The sequence below is a fragment of the Leptidea sinapis genome, chromosome 2 (assembly GCF_905404315.1).
Source record: "Leptidea sinapis chromosome 2, ilLepSina1.1, whole genome shotgun sequence".
NCBI lineage: Eukaryota > Metazoa > Arthropoda > Insecta > Lepidoptera > Pieridae > Leptidea > Leptidea sinapis.
Window position 1 is genome coordinate 17,650,574 of NC_066266.1, and position 17,571 is coordinate 17,668,144.

The following is a 17,571-nucleotide window of genomic DNA, read 5'->3' on the forward strand; positions in this document are numbered from 1 at the left end:
GCACTTGGAGTTTATTATTTATTGTAATAATATTATTAATATGATTTTGTTAGTGTGTGTCTTGTTGGTGTTAAATAAATATTACGTTCATAATTCACCTCGCTATGCCAAATTGTTCCAAAAATACATAAGCGCAATATGTTAAGAAATATGCATAACTATGTAATAAATACCAATCTATGTATATAAACTTATCCAAAATAATTTAATATTCGCGTGAAGCAAAGATATAAAAAGAGAAGCTGATTAAATAAAACATAACTCCCGCCAAAAGCATGACAATTAAAAGGCCGCCATTTTGTGGCTGCGTCAACCAATGAGGGCGCGGCGTCGCAGTGCGCTGCTGTCGTAACTAGGTCACGTGATGCGGACTCAATGCGGCCTTACCTTGGCTTGGAACGAGCGTTCCAGCATTACTTGCTCAGTTGCTTCTCAGTGGCTTTCTAGGAAAGGGTTGGGGATTTTTACTAAAAAGGAAATGATTTACCTTACAGATTTAAAAAATCATATTATTTAAAAAAAAGTAATAAACATTACTTACGTATTTCCTTGCTATTTGTTATATTTTTGGAGTTTTATTTATTATAAGTCATATTTAGCCCGACTTCTACGTGAAACATGGTAATAATCTAAAATGATTTTGATGATGTTGGTGATAAAAAGTATAACTTTCTTGTACCTATAATAGTTCTTAAAAGGAGAATGACCAGCATTGTATGAAGCTTGGGCCACGAACATTTTTTTTGATTTGATTTTATTATGTATTTCTTTGCCTTCCTTTTATTCTTTGTCATCAATTAACAATAATTGGGTGTTATATCAATATAATTTTACCCTACTTTTACAAAAACTTGAAATTGAAACTCTATGCCTTAGATAATTTATACGTCTAGATAGGCAACCGATGAAAACAGGCCAGACTTATAACATTACGTCTTACACTTGCCATTTGTATATCACTTTGTGTTATATAGATGGAGCCAAAAAGCATGCTAAGGGCTTATACATATAAACGTTTGCTTTATTTATATCGAGGTATTTTCTAAGAAGAGGAATAAAAAGAAAGGTCTATAACACGTGTATACTCCCATGTCTAGCATATGGATGTCTTGACTTGGGCTCTAACAGACCATCTCTCGGAAAAAGTTAAAGTGTGCCAAAACTCTATAGAAAGGAGCGTAATTGGAGTTAGGAGACGAAACAAAGTAAAGTTAGAAAACATAAAGAGTCAGACGAAATTCAAAAACGCACACAAGATGTGTCAAAAGCAAAAGTGGAAATGGACTGGACACATTCTGCGTGAAAAGAAAGAGAAATGCACAAAAACTTTTACAGAATGGTATCCAAGAGACGCGAAACGAAGGAAATGTAGACATATTAGAAGGTGGGAGCACGATTATAAAATGATAGCAGGACCGGACTGGATGAGAGTAGCTAGAGACCGAATTAAGTAGAAGTCCTTAGAGGAAGCCTTTGTCGAGAGATAAATTACTAGTTACGCTAATCTAAGTTTTACTTATGAGAAAAATTAAGTCACTAGTAATAAGAAGGGCTATTTTCTTTTTTTCTAAGATGGGCAGGGCACATGATGCAAGATAAAGTGGGAAAATGGAGAAAAAGACTTACAGAATGGTACCCTAGAGATGGCAAAAGAAAACGAGGAAGACAGCACACAAGGTGGGAAGATGAAATAAAATTGACAGCGGAACCTAACTGGAGAAGAGTTGCCCAAAAGAGAAAAGAGTGAAAATCGTTGGAGGAGGCCTTTGCCAATCGGCACGCCGAACTAAGACACTTTTTATAGTTTACACTTATTGGTTATTCAAATGTTAAATGGTTTTTAGTTCGGAATTAAATGGCTTTATTATTATTATAATTTTCTCATATAAATCCTAATTCCTTGTCAATAAGATGCCACGAGCAAGTTCATCGCAATTTCAGTTATTGGTAGAGTTTATGGAACATGTCACATCATTTGTTCGATTTGTCTTTCTGTCATCGAAAACTCTCGAATAGATTATTTGGCATATAACAGCTTTACTTGTATTATTTTGAGGCTTTTTTTATGTATTGTTTTTGTTTATTATTGATTTATTTTCATTACTCACAGAAATAATAAGAATTGTAATTAACATTAGCTGAAATAATAATGTAACTTTTACGCAAAATACTAATGTAAAAACAGTTACAATAACACGAGTCTTAAAAGTGTTTTATTTAAATGTGTAACACTCGCGTTAATTAAAGAAAATACTATCACTGCGTATATTTTCTAACTTATAAGTAAAAAGGTTAGGTTGTTATTGATTTAAAATGATACGGGACTCGAACCGGCGACCTCTCGCGTTGTGCCCGAACGCTCTTCCACGTAACGTTCATAAATCTTGATATTATGGTCAACCATATTAAGATTTATGAACATTACGTCAATCAAACGGTTGGCTCAGTGGAAGAGCGCTCGCACGGAACACGAGAGGTCGCGGAAAGTCCCGCATCGTTCATAAATTATATGTTCAAATTTAATTTGAGTATTTAATCCCAGAAGTGAGGGTTATCGCTTCAAAAAATTACAAATAGTTTGTGATTTAAATTTAAATTGAATTATGTTTTTTTTATGGGAGTAGATCATACTCACCGCCATAACACCAGAGAAATCACAAGAGGTTGGGTTGGTTTGGTTGAGGTGGAGTAGTAGGATTTACAACAGAGCCATTTTTTATTAAAACATTTAAATTTATTTATAGATAATGCCTGAACAGTGGCTGAGACTTTATTATAAAAGTGTATACATTTACCATTAAAGCTATTATGTATCTTATCAAACCTACTAGAAATAGTTACAAGCAATCCCTTATTTCTAGTGTTATAATAATGAATTTGAATTTGAAGATCGAAAACACATTCCTTGGTACTGATGGACGGAGATCAAACTGAGGTTTTGTTTTTTAAATGAATATAACGGAGCAGGACGTTCAGCTGTTGGAAATTGATACGCCTTACCCATTACAATGCAGTGCCGCTCAGGATTCTTGAAAAACTCAACAATTCTAAACGGCACCACAATTGCGCTCGTCACCTTGAGACATAAGATGTTAAGTCGCATTTGCCCAGTAATTTCACTAGCTACGGCGCTTCAGACCGAAACACAGTAATGTTTCTACATAACTGCTTCACAGTAGTAATAGCCATCCATAAACTTGCCGGCATCCTGTCCAAACGAGCCTACCACTGGTAGGAGGTGTGAGTCAAAAATTCAACCTATTATGAGTTTTTTAAATCGCATTTACCGAGTCTTTTTTATATCGCCATAAGTGTTAAATATTAAAATATGGCAGAGAAGGCCATTAGAATACCAGTTAATACACGCAACAGTTGTCCAGTAGCCCATCACCCCTCGAACCTACGACCCACCCTCTGACCTACTTCTGACTGGATCGATGGAGCTTACGCCACTCCATCGTTAATATTGCAATATCAACTGTGGTTGTCGCTTCATACTTGAAATTACGGTTTTTAATGATGTCCATGGGCGGTTGCCTCACCACCCCCATGAGCCTTGGGATGCTATGACCAGTGGGAGGCTCCTTTGCACAGGATGCCGGCTAGATTATGGGCACCATAACATCGCTTATTTATGCCGTAACGCAGTATTGTGTTTGAAATTACTGGGCAAATGAGACTTAACATCTTATGTCTCAAGGTGACGAGCGCAATTGTAGTGCCGCTTAGAATTATTGGGTTTTTTAAGAATCCTGAGCGCTACTGCATTGTAGCGGTCAGGGCGTATCAATTACCATCAGCTGAACGTCCTGCTCGTCTCGACTAGTATTGTCATAAAAAAAACCAGTACTCTATGAATGGCTATATCACATGCTTAGAGATATCGCTTCATTGTGTGTCTTCTACCGCATTTATCACGGGGTGTGCTCCGAAGAGCTATTTAACCTGATTCCTGCCACCGAATTTCACCTTCCTACCATCTGGTTGTGTGGCGTTCCTCCATTTCTCCTTTCTTCCACGTACAACCAAGCTGTGGAATGATCTTCCTTGTGCGATGTTTCCGGGACGGTACGACATGGGTACCTTCAAAAAATGCCTGCAAAGCATAGAATCAACTTTCTTGCCCAGTGATTCCTCTGGTGTTGCAAGAGAATAAAGGTTTCTGTGATCGCTTAACATCAAGTGCTCAGCGTATAAAAAGCCATTTATTTTCTCAAAATTGATTCCTTTAGAATTCTTTTTAATGTTATTTTTAATAGACTAGATACTACTACTAGAAAGAAACCCTCCCAGCATTCCTTTTTTTGCGCTCTTTTTAATCTAAATTGCTATTGCTATAAAATAATCATAATCTAGTCTCAGGCTGTCCGATCACTTAGATATTCAGCTGTGGAGTAGTAAGATTTACGACAGAGCCATTTTTAATAAAACAATTGAATTTATTTATAGATAATGCCTGAACAGTGTCTGGGACTTTATTATAAAACTGTATACATTTACCCTTAAAGCTATTATGTATCTTATGGAGCCTACCTAATTATTAGTTACAAGTAATCCCTTATTTCAAGTGCTGTAATATAAAATTTTCAAGTAATGAAATCGTAAAACGCAAGAACGCCAACGAAGTCACATAACTCCATTGAAAGCAATATATTGATTTGTTTGTAAATATTCGCGAAAACGTCATGTGTGACATAACACACGCAAATATCTCAAGACTTCAATCGTCAAATAGTGTTTCTTCTATAACTCGTGCTCCACCCGGTTTTGTCCGTTTGGATTTTGAAATATTAAAGACTTAACGAAAAAGCATATAAAAGTTATTAGTCGCAAAAAATATCCAAAATCTTATCGTTATTATGAAAACAATCATTTGGTACTTACTTTGTTTTTTTTTTTATGGAAAAGTAGGACAAACGATCGTATGGATCTGGTGTTAAGTGATCACTGCCACCCACATCTTGCAACACCAGAGGATTCACAGGAGAGTTGCCGGCCTTTAAAGAAGGTGTATGTGCTTTTTTTGAAGGTAGCCATGTCGTATCGTCCCGGAAACACCGCACAAGGAAGCTCATTCCATAGCTTGGTAGTACGTGGAAGAAAGTTCCTTGAAAACCGCACTGTGGGGGAACGCCACACAACCAGATGGTGGGGATGATTCGTAATTTTTGGCGTGTCGTGCGAAGGTAGAATTCGGAGGCAGGAATCAGGTGAAACATCTCTTCGGAACACTCCCCGTGATAAATGCGGTAGAAGACACACAATGAAGAGAAGTCTCTATTCAACGATTCTAGGGATGAAATTCCTTAGATGATTTATACATCTATATTGACAGACAGTGACAGCTGTCAAAAAGTCCAAAGTTAGTTAATTAATAGTTTAGAATTAATCTCTATGCAGATGCGAGCAATACACGCGTACTACACAAACTGTCATACAATTCGCAAGTAATATTCAACTAATATTCCTGGTCTGTTTTCATCGGTTGTCTAACAGCCGATTTAAGGCCGTACTTAATATTCAGTCTATCTCTTACTTGAGATAAAAGTTTTAACTAAGGTTGACTTTTCTGTCCCAATAAACTTATCGACGGTAACTCACCTTATCCATACACGCTGTCTGTGAATGGGACGACGTATAGCTTACCAACGATAGAAGTTTGTATGGAAATTGCAATTCACGCGTCCCCATATAAGGCGATAAGAATGATTTATCGGGTATATTGGGACAGCTTCAGATTGTTGACAGCTAATTACTGACAGTAGAAGGTAGTAATTTACCTTTATCTGTAGACAGTATATTGGGGACGGCCTATATGTTATATGTTTGAACAATACTTACTTAGAACTCAGACTTAGAATATAATAGCGTAGATATAGGCGAACTGACAGCTTGTAACTTTTCTAAAAGAATGGCAACGCTCCTGTGATTCCTCTGGTGTTGCAAGAGAATGTGGGCGGCGGTGATAACTAACGGCCGTTCCCAATATTCTGTCTATCTCTTAATAGAGATAAAAATCATAACTATCGTTGACTTTTCTGTCCCAAAAAACTTATCGACGGTATCTCACCTTATCCGTACACGCTGTCTGTCAATGGGACGACGTATAGCTTACCAGAGATATAAATTTGTATGGAAATTGCAAATTTACGCGTCCCTATATAAGGCGATAAGAATGACTTATCGGGTATATTGGGACAGCTCAGATTATTGACAGCTAATTACTAACAGAAGAATTTAGTAATTTATCTCTAACTGTAGATAGTATATTGGGAACCGCCGTAATTCACATCTTTAAGCCCGTTTTTTCTCCTCTTTCATACAAAAAGTAGAAAACTGTATTTAATAAAATACACGCTCGCAACACGATTGCTGTAAAGCAAGCGAAACATCGAGGGAAATAAAGTAAATTTTCATTACAATTCAATTAAGGTTTTTAATTATTTTCCAAATTAATTAGTCTTAAAATCTTTAATTGTGAACAGATACTGTTCTATCGCAATATAAATTTGAAACCTACTACTACGGAATTTTCAGTGCTCCAAATCGACTCACGCTTGACCGGTTTTTCAAATTTTCTTCAATCCTTCTATAAGGTATTGAGTGAGTTTTATTATTTTTTACTTATAACCTGAGTATTTTTTTGTAGTTTATATTATAAATATTTAAAAGTTTATTTTCATTCTAAATTTACTGACACCAGATTTTCCTGTGATTTTTCCGGAAAAACTACTTTAAAAAAGACGAAATAGCTACATAAAATATACTTACCTTAAACAGTTATCTAAAAAAAAACAATTTTACCAATAAGGCAATAATATTCTTTAGTTATTTCACATAAATATGTCTACATTTCATTTCGCATTTTTAAGCATATATTATAATAAATTCTCAAATGTTTAATACTACAGTTATACGTAAGACATATGTTCGGTTACCTGGTAATGTTCATCTGGTTGCCCGGGGTAGGAGGTGCTTCGCCTGAAGTCTTGAGGTCTCGGGGGCGCCGGGGCGCGGCGCCACGGGGCGAAGGCCGAGGGCTGAATAGGTTGGGGCGCCGGCCATCTGTACTGGGGCGGTCGCCTAAACGGAGCCCTATATTGACGGTCATCGTCGACGCCGGGCGCACCGGAGTATTGTAATTCACCCATGCAAACAAGCGGACTCGTCCGCTGTCGAGGTACGACTGGCTCGCACAGATAACAAGAATCGATAACTGCGCGCGCAACGCAGCTAGTCTATGCTCTTTGGTATGCGGGCCCGTGCTGCTCGCGAGGGGTCAAACGTCATTGGCTGTCACTGGAAACTGGGTCAGGAAACTGAAATTTACTGAAACTAATTACGATATTATATAAATGATGAAATAAAACCGCCTCAAGTTGATGGTAGTTAAATAGGGGTATTTCTGGCGATCTAATGTATGCTAAAGCTATGAAAATACAATATTTTTAAAATTAATTCATCTTTTTTTTATGACGATAAAGAATGAGACGAGTAGGACGTTCAGCTGATGGTTATTGATACGCCCTACAATGCAGCGCCGCTGAAAATTCTTGAACAACCCAAAAATTCTGAGCGGCATTACAATTGCGCTCGTCACCTTGTGACATAACATGCTGAGTCTCATTTGCCTAGAAATTTCACTAGCTACGGTTCCCTTCAGATTGAATCACAATAATACTTACACATTACTGCTTCACGGCAGAAAAAGGCGCCGTTGTGGTACCCATAATCTAGCCAGCATCCTGTGCAATGGATCCTCCCACTGGTACAAATCATCATTATTTTACACATAGTTTCAAATTAACCAGCACATTGGAAAAATGAGGCTTTACTACCAGCAGTATTCCTGATTTGACTCAGGTACCAACCAAAGAACATATTGCCAACTTAAAGGCCGGCAACGCGTCTTCTGACCCCTGGTGTTGCGGATGTCCTTGGGCGGATAGTTTCCCATTACATCAGATTATATGACCATTTTGCCCCCTAATATTTATATTATAAAACAGAGGCAAGAAGATCCAAATTTATTTAACATGATTAAAAGATTTTGATAGAAGTAATTGAGTTTATATGCTTATGGGCTTTATAAAAAAGCGATCGTTTCCCTGCGAGATTGTATCAGTAATGAGGAGATCCGTAGGAGAACCAAAGTCATCGATATATCCCAGATGATTGCCAATCTGAAGTGGTAGCGGGCCGGGCACGCTCGATGAACAGATGCCCGTTGGGGCCAAAGTCCTCGAATAGCGACCACGAACTGGAAGACGTAGTGTTGGTAGGCACAAGATGGACCGACGATCTGGTCAAGATCGCCGGAATACGATGGATGAGGGCAGAGCTAGAGCGATTGTCGTGGAGATATTTGAAATGAAATGAAATTATTTTATTTGCAAGAAACATTGTAGTTAAGATGTTCACATAATATTATTGATAATCCAATATGTTTTATCAATTATCATGCTAAATATGTTATAGAGTTGTCTTAGTACCAACACACAACTGCTATACTGAAACATGTCGGATTTCACAATGCTATAATATATAAAATTGAAAGATATTATTTATTTATTTATTCAATCCACTATCACTAGTTACATTAACTCAAGCAACAATACAATATTTAATCTAAAGTTAATTCTAAATGCATTATCTTTTAAGGCAGATACAGCATGCAATTATTATGAAGCTTACAAATATTTATATGGTATAAACAAATGAAGTACTTATACATAATTTGAAAAAACGTAGTAACTTATTACAGAAAAAAAATCACAATGAAATAGTTCTATGTCACAGGTAGTTTGCTATACTGAAATCAGTTAAACAGATTTTGTTAATATTAGAAATTATTTAAGTTATCACTCACTAAAATTTTACTACGGAATGTTTTGAGTGAGTCCCCAAAAGGATCCAAATTTTTGCAAATATCGTTTACTATTTTAGATGTAATACAAGATGTTAATCACTTAATAATTCATTTAGTACCTTTTTTTTATGGAATAGGAGAACAAACGAGCGTATGGGTCACCTGTTGTTAAGTGATCACCGCCGCCCACAATCACTTGCAACACCAGAGGAATCACAGGAGCGTTGCCGGCCTTTAAGGAAGGTGTACGCGCTTTTTTTGAATGTATAATATCAACAAATTCAATGGCACAAATTAAAAATGGCACCGCACAAGGCGGTCTTCCACAGTGCGGTTTTCAAGGAGCTTTCTTCCTCGTACTACAAAGCTGTGGAATGAGCTTCCTTGCGCAGTGTTTCCGGGACGATACGAGATGGGTACTTCAAAAAAGCGCGTACACTTTCCTTAAAGGCCGGCAACGCTCTTGTGATTCCTCTGGTGTAGCAAGAGAATGTGGGCGGTGGTGATCACTTAACTCCAGGTGACCCGTACGCCCGTTTCTCCTCCAATTCCATAAAAAAACAAAACTAATAATTACCTTACATAATATATTATTGTCAAATAGACTAGTTCATAATAATAATTCATTTAAACTATAGAAGCACTTATTTATTAACCATTAATGCAGTCTTCTTTTAAAAACCTTGAAAGGTAAATATTTCAATTCATTAGGCATTTTATTATATATTTTCATAGTCATGCTGTAACAATTTCTACTAAAATATGCAGTTCTACAGAAGGGAATTATGAGTATATTTGGATACCTTGTGTTTAAAACCTTCTGGGTTTTTTTGTATAGAAATCAGACATATGTTTTGAATAGATAGGCTTATCTCATAAACTTCTGACCTATAAATAAATGCCCTATGCTCACTGATTTGCCCCATATGACCAATCCATATCGTAATTATGTTTATAAGGCATATAGAAAAGTAATTTGTGTATCCTATGATTCTGTAAATATAGTATGGTCACAATGGTGAAAATGATCAATTTTCTTTAGAAATAATATATTAGTACTGAATTGAAACGTTCAGGTTGTTCCGTAGACTGTCAGATAGAGTAGGTACACTTACAATAAGATAATAAACACATTATTGATAATATACCTAAACTTCTTTGCAAAAAAATGGACACTTGATTTCTCCAAGAACTTTTAGTAGGTATTAACAGTTGTAAAAGGGATTTGACGCAACAGAACATAGTATAATATATTATATTTTACTGATGTAAAAGTAACTTTTGTTTGGTAATTAAGTTGATCTTAATTTGTTTTATTATGATTTTTAGGAAAAAGTATCTAAAAAGTGTTGACGCGAATCCGCTTGCGCCTCTCTCTCCCCAAGAGAAGGCCGCCTTCGATGAAGGCTTAGAGGGCACTTGCCCAAAGCCAACCTCAGGTGGTGCTTAGTGAGTAGGCACTTAGGTTTTACGTGAGTCCCACATAACCACCGCAGACTTAGGCTGCGTTGGTATGCAATTTGCATGAGCATTCACCACCTCCCTCCCGTCGTTATCCCGGAGGGTAGCCCATTCCCATTTTCTGGGCGCAAACAAAACTTTCAATTCCCAAGTATGCCCGGCGGTAAATTCTCATTACGAATAATCCCACCATACACATTGCTGACAACTCACAACGGTCCAGTCCCTTAGACAATTTAAATTCCCACTTATTCAAAACTTATTCATGTAAAATGCTAGTTTCATTTCATGTAAGTATAACATTCCTGTTATAAAAATTAAATTTAATGGAATCTAAATCATTTTGACGTGTAGAGAGTTATAGGCTGTGATAGCTCCATTAACTTAAAATATTGATCCAGATAGGTCAAAAATTCGCGCTATAAATTGGAGTGGGAGGCTTTTTACAAAGGTGTAGGTTCGTTTTTTTTTCCCCCGACCCCGAAGCGGGGCCCATATGTGGGACTCGGGTGTAAACACCACCTACCGACTAAAAACCTCCTCTGTGGTGATAGCCCTAAAGGCTTTTACAGCGAAACCGGGCGGGGGCCTTGGAGGCCGAAAATGTAGCTCACAGGCGCGGGGCGTCTCAGAAGGAGGCTCGAACCTCGGACCGCCTGCTCACTAGGCTGGAAGGAGAGAAGATCACTAACGATCTAATATATCTGTTAGTCCAGTGGACTCTAGGTTTGAAGAGACTTCGCACTCGCCGGCGTGTGCGGTGATATATGTATGTGTGTTTATAAATATGTGTGGATGTATGTAAGTGAGTGACTATTTGTGTGTAGTGTTATTGTAGGTGTGTGATTTGTGATGTGAGTGTGAGTGGTGTTAAACGATTATAGGACGAGAACTATCTCATCGGGCTTCTAACAATGAGTGATAGGTACGTAAGGTCCCACAGCAACGGTTTTATCTGCAGTGAAGCACTAATATGTATACAAGCATTATTGTGTTACGGTCTGAATTGCACCGTAGTGAAATTACAGGGTTAATGAAACTTAACATCTAATGGCGGTGGCGGAATTTCGGGTTTAATTAAGAGTCCTGAGTGACCTTGCATCGTAATAGATAGGGCGTATCATATAACCTTCTCTTTGAATGTTATTAGATTCAAATAAATAAAAACACAAGATTATTATTGAGTACAGTTTAGATGCATCAATCCACACACACCGTAAATAAGTACAGATATTATGTGATCATTTTATTAGCTATTATCAGAATATATATGCATAAAATTATAAAAAAATATTAATATTTGAATCCCTATTATCGCACCAGTAACCTGCTGCACAATATTCTTCAGCATCTGGTTTTTTCCATATCCTGTTTATCTGAAGCTAAAATATATTCTAACTATATATCGGAGATTATTATGGTAATCCCTTTCCAAAATACTTTTAAACGTTTTATCGAACGTTATAATTACAGCCTGTTTATACTACGCAGTAATAACACTGCGTCTTATTATTGCTACCAAAATATTACAGGCGCTATTTTTAAACAACAAATTTTGTACACTGTTCTTAACCTTAAAAGCTTACATGATTATTTACTATACTAAAGTTTATTATTTTAAATTAAAGTTAATTGGAGTTAAAAATTATTGTGTTAAAAGTTATTGTACAGGTATTTTATTTAATAAAATGCTCGCTTAATGCCTTTATTTATTTACGGTATGTGTGGATATAAATAATCAAATGCAACGTTGGAAATTATAGTTTCTTCAGTTGCACACAATTTTTACATTTATTATTTATGACACAGCCGCTTCGAATCTGCATCAATATTTGATATAATATTTAAATGATCTAGGCTGCTAAAATGTGGCAATGTCAAATAAACAGAAATTTTTTCAAACAAAAAGTAATCCTTAATAAAATAATACAAGGAAGAAACGTCTTATTGTATCTTTGCTAATATAATATTAAAAGGCGCTAGCATTTATGTAGCTGTGTTAACCAGTGAGAGGCTACTTTGTACAGGATGCCGGCTAGATTATGGGTACCAAAACGGCGCCTATTTCTGCCGTGAAGCAGTAATGTGTAAGCTGTGTTTCGGTCTGAAGGGCGCCGTAGCTAGTGAAATTACTGGGCAAATGAGACTTAACATCTTATGTCTCAAGGTGACGAGCGCAGTTCGCGCCATTCAGAATTTTTGAGGTTTTTCAAGAATCCTGAGTGGTGTAATGGGCAGGACGTGAATTTTGTAATTCTTTTTGAGATAATTAAAGATTCTGAAACCATAAATAATTAACAGTGTCAATTGGACATAATTCCAGAAAAACGTTCCAAACCACAATCATATCGAAATAAGAACACAAAACTGGACACGTGATTCATAATAACGGACTGACATAAAATGGCAGCCCTACTGTCACCCTTCAAATGACATCATGACTTAGTAGCCCATCCCATATGTATGTAATACACTAATATTTAATAAACTTTAAACACGATATCCCTTAAATGTGATGTTTGTGGCTTGGAACGTTTTTCAGGAACTACATCCAAATAACAGTGTCAATTAATATTAGAGAAACTTGTATTTTTAAAGCTAAAATGAATCATAGTGTATGTCTGTATACTGCATTGAATACCGCAAAGCAGTACAACGTAGTCTGTTGCGCCAATTTTACGCTATACCAGTGTTCTTAGGTAATGCTGGAGTATGATGGTATGTGGCTTAAGAGCGTGTTTAGACTGCTTACGTAAAACTTAGCTGAGTGTAAGCTGAGCATAATCTTTTTTTCGTTCTTGTAGTCTATTTTTTATGAAAATAATGGACGAGACGAGCAGGACGTTCAGCTGATGGTAATTGATTCTGAGTGGCACTACAACTGCGCTCGTCACCTTGTGATATAAGATGTTAAGTCTCATTTGCCCAGTAATTTCACTAGCTACGGCGCCCTTCAGACCGAAACACAGTTTACACATTACTGCTTCACGGCGGATATAGGCGCCGTTGTGGTACCCATAATCTTAATGGCATCCTGTGCAAAGGAGCCTCCCACTGGTAAAGTCATTTGACATTTGAGAGCTTAAGTTAAGACAGACCAATGCAAAAATCACACTCAGCTAACTTTTACGTAAGTTAAGTTTGAGCAAATTCTAAGCACACTCTATGCATAGATCTCAGCCTTGTTAGGGTTCCGTAGCCAAATGGCAAAAAACGGAACCCTTATAGATTCGTCATGTCTGTCTGCTTGTCTGTCCGTCCGTATGTGACTAAAACTATACTGTTGAAACTTGGTATGTAGATGTATTCTGTGAACCGCATTAACATTTGCACACAAAAATGGAAAAAGTTTCTAAGTATGGGTGGTTACCCATTAACTTAACTGAAACTCAATTTTTTTTCATCAAACCCATACGTGTGCGGAATTTTTTACAACACCAGAGGAATCACAGGAGCGTTGCCGGCCTTTAAGGAAGTTGTACGTCTTTTTCTGAAGGTACCAATGTCGTATCGTCCCGGAAACACCGCAAAAGGAAGCTCATTTCACAGCTATGAAGTACGTGGAAGAAATCTCCTAGAAAACCGCACTGTGGGGGACCGCCACACATACAGATGGTGGGGATGCTATCCTTATTTGTGGCGTGTCGTGTGAAGGTGGAATTGGGCGGCAGGAATCAGGTGAAACAGGTCTTCGGAACTCTCCCCGTGATAAATGCGGTAGAAGACACACATTGAAGCGACGTCTCTACGCAACGCCAAGTGATCCAGTCGTTCACAGAGCACTAGGTCCTGGGAGATATCTATATAAAATAATTTAAACGAGACTTTCACGCACTTTAAAGCGTGGGATTGAAGTGACAGTTCGCACACTTATCAAGGACCAATGACATTAATTTAATTTAAAATGTCTTTCCCACTTTATTTAGCTAATGTAACTTTGAACGTAATATTCGACCCCTTCAAAAGGTCGCATTAATATTGAACTCAGCACAATAATTATCCAAATTAATGCTTTAATACGTATTCAAAAGGCATAAAAGGCATAAAAGGCATTTATTTTCTCAAAATTGATAACTTTAGAATTCTTTTTGATGTCAGTTCTAATATACTACTACCGCTTCGGAAACAAATGGCGCTCTGAGAGAGAAGAAACGGCGCAAGACACTCTCCCAACATTTTTTTTATGCGCTCTTTTCAATAAAAATATACAATATTGTACAGTCAATTATATTGCTATAAAAAATTATAATCTAGTCTCAGGCTGTCCGGTCACTTAGATATTCAGCTGTAGAGTAATAGGATTTACGACAGAACCATTTAAATTTACCAGTTAATAAAACATTTAAATTTATTTTTAGATAATGCCTGAACAGTGGCTGGGACATTATTATAAAAGTGTATACATTTACCCTTAAAGCTATTATGTATCTTATGAAGCCTTCTAGTGTTAGAATAATGAAAATCACTATTAAGAGCAAACAGGTGACGATTTTTGTGAACGTATATTAAATTTCATAACTGTATTGACAATGAACAGACATAATATTTATTTCTTTTAATTTTTCTTTGACAGACTGTCAATAACCAAGCTGATATCTAGCACGAACAGCTCTCTTTTGCAGAGCAAACACTATAATATCAATGTCAGCAGCATGACCCCACAGTAAAATACCGTACGTCATGATGCTGTGAAAATAACTGAAGTACACTAATCTAGCGGTCGCAACATTTCTAAGTCAATGCAGTAATTATTCAAATTAATCAGGATTCACGATTTCTTTATAATCGATACGCAGTAATTGTGCCAAAGACCACGGCGCATGTTTTTGGCCTTGGTTTTATGACTTAAGATAAGCAATACTTAGTTAAAAAAAATAACAATAAATCCTTTATTAGAAAAACAAATTAAAATAGGTATTGTGGTATAGGTGACAGTGAAGAACTTTTGGACCGCAAAAATATTTGTACGGAAATTAGCACCATCTAGCGTAGAGAAGAGTAAGCTAAGACACCCAAGAAGGACAATAGACGTCGCTATTGATTTCTTATATTATAAACCATCCAATTATTTTATATGAATTGACATGCTATTGTAAGAATACATTCTTGTTTGAAGTAATTTTGAAGGGACTCTCTAGAAATCAGATTACAGATAGCCCTAATCGCTCTAAGATAGTATGACAAAACTACTTCCATGTTTTATACCTATATCAAATCAAATCAAATTAAAATCACTTTACTCATTTACACGAAAATGACACTTAAGAATGTCAAAAAAAATACATTTCTTGTTAAATTTACCGCCACTTCGTAAAGTGTTGAGCTAATAAGAAGAAGTAGCAAGAAACTCGTTGCCAATCTATTAAATTAATTGATGAATGATAAATCAATGAATAAAACAACCGCGTTCATTTATATATGAATGTTTGTTTCCGAGTCATGGATGTTTATAAGTATTTATGTAGGTATAAGTAAGTATATTGTTTTAAATATATCGTTGTCTTGTACCCATCGCTATGTCTAGTTTGGGGCAAGATAATTTGTGTAATAGTGTGTCAATATTATTATTATTTACAAGGCTGCTTTACATTCGAAAAACTTCAGAATTATCATTGTATTGACAGTGTTGTCAGCGATATAATGACATTTTCCATATTCTTTGTTTATTCTCAGGTATAACTTTATGCCAAGTTTATTTGACTTGACTCCAATTTCAAAATGTTGTATACCAAATTTTGTATGTACTTTTTAGTTACCTATCTTTTTTTAACATAATATAAGCAAAGTATTTTCTTAGATTAACGCGTGTGTTACACAATTCACACCAGGCAGGGGGCAGAAATGGTGCTTCGGAGAGGTCACGAAACGAAATTAACTAAAATAATAATAATAATGTAACGTGACAATTACACGCAATTACCGAAGAGCTGTTTCACCTGATTCCTGCCGCCGAATTCCACCTTCGCACGATTCGCCACAAGTTAGGTTATCATCCCCACCATCTGGATGTGTGGCGGTCCTCCACAGTGCGGTTTTCATGGAGCTTTCTTCCACGCTGTGGAATGAAATTCCTTGTGCGGTGTTTCCGGGACGATACGACATGGGTGTACCTTCAAAAAAAGCGCGTACACCTTCCTTAATGGCCGGTAACGCTCCTGTGATTCCTCTGGTGTTGCAAGAGAATGTGGGCGGCGATGATCACTTAACACCAGGTGACCAGTACGCTCGTTTGTCCTCTTTTTCCATAAAAAAACACGAGTCTTAATCCTTTAAAAAGTGTTTCATTTAAATAATAAGCATGTTGGAAGAAGGTAGGCCTATTTTTGTGTGTTTTTTTACATGTAGTTCTTAAAGATGTTTTACGAGATGAAAGTACCTACCAATTCAATTATAATCTCAGATGTACTTACCAACTGGCGATTAAAGTTTTCCAATAATTGTATTACGTTTTTATTAATACAGATAATGGCACTTATATAACTTAACTGCTCTCGTTATCGCTAACAATAATCTTTATTTATTGTTGGTACAGCTAGTGGTGTATCCAACAACTTATCGATAAAGTTCTTTCAATGTATAATCAAGTCAGGTTCAAACTAAAAATTCTTCGTTCTTTTCGGAACGCATATTTTATTAAATACTTCGATATGTTTTTGTTATATCACATTTTGAGTTTAATATTTTCGTTTCGGCCGTTTTCAATATTGTATCTCTAGTTACGGATACATTACTGTCACCGTTTAATGACAAGATCTTATCTATTCATTGTTATGTTCAATATAGTTATAGTCCAATGCTAGCGTAAAAGGAGAGATTTGTCTACCTCTAGTAAGTTAAACTAAGGATAGATAGGTAATTGAAAACGGCCGTAAATGGTGTTAAAGAAAACAGAATTGCAATGATTGAATTGCACAATACGAGCTTAGAGCCATCGGTAATTTTTGAGGAAACATCAAAGACTTTGTATTAAGGCCTCTGTTTGTATAATTTGTATGTAGAGTGCAGTTCATCAGAGACAGTACTGCCAAAAGACTTATCTATTTCTGCCTTAAAATAGTAGCACAATTGTATAATTGTTATCAATGTGTGCGAAATTTTATCATATTGACATTACATTACATAACAGCTCCAACCATTTCACCGCGTGCAACGCAGAGCTGCTCGCATTGTCGGGGACCCAGTGTTCTGTGAATAGCTCGGTAACCTGGCGTTGCTTCTATGTATCTTCTACCGTATTTATC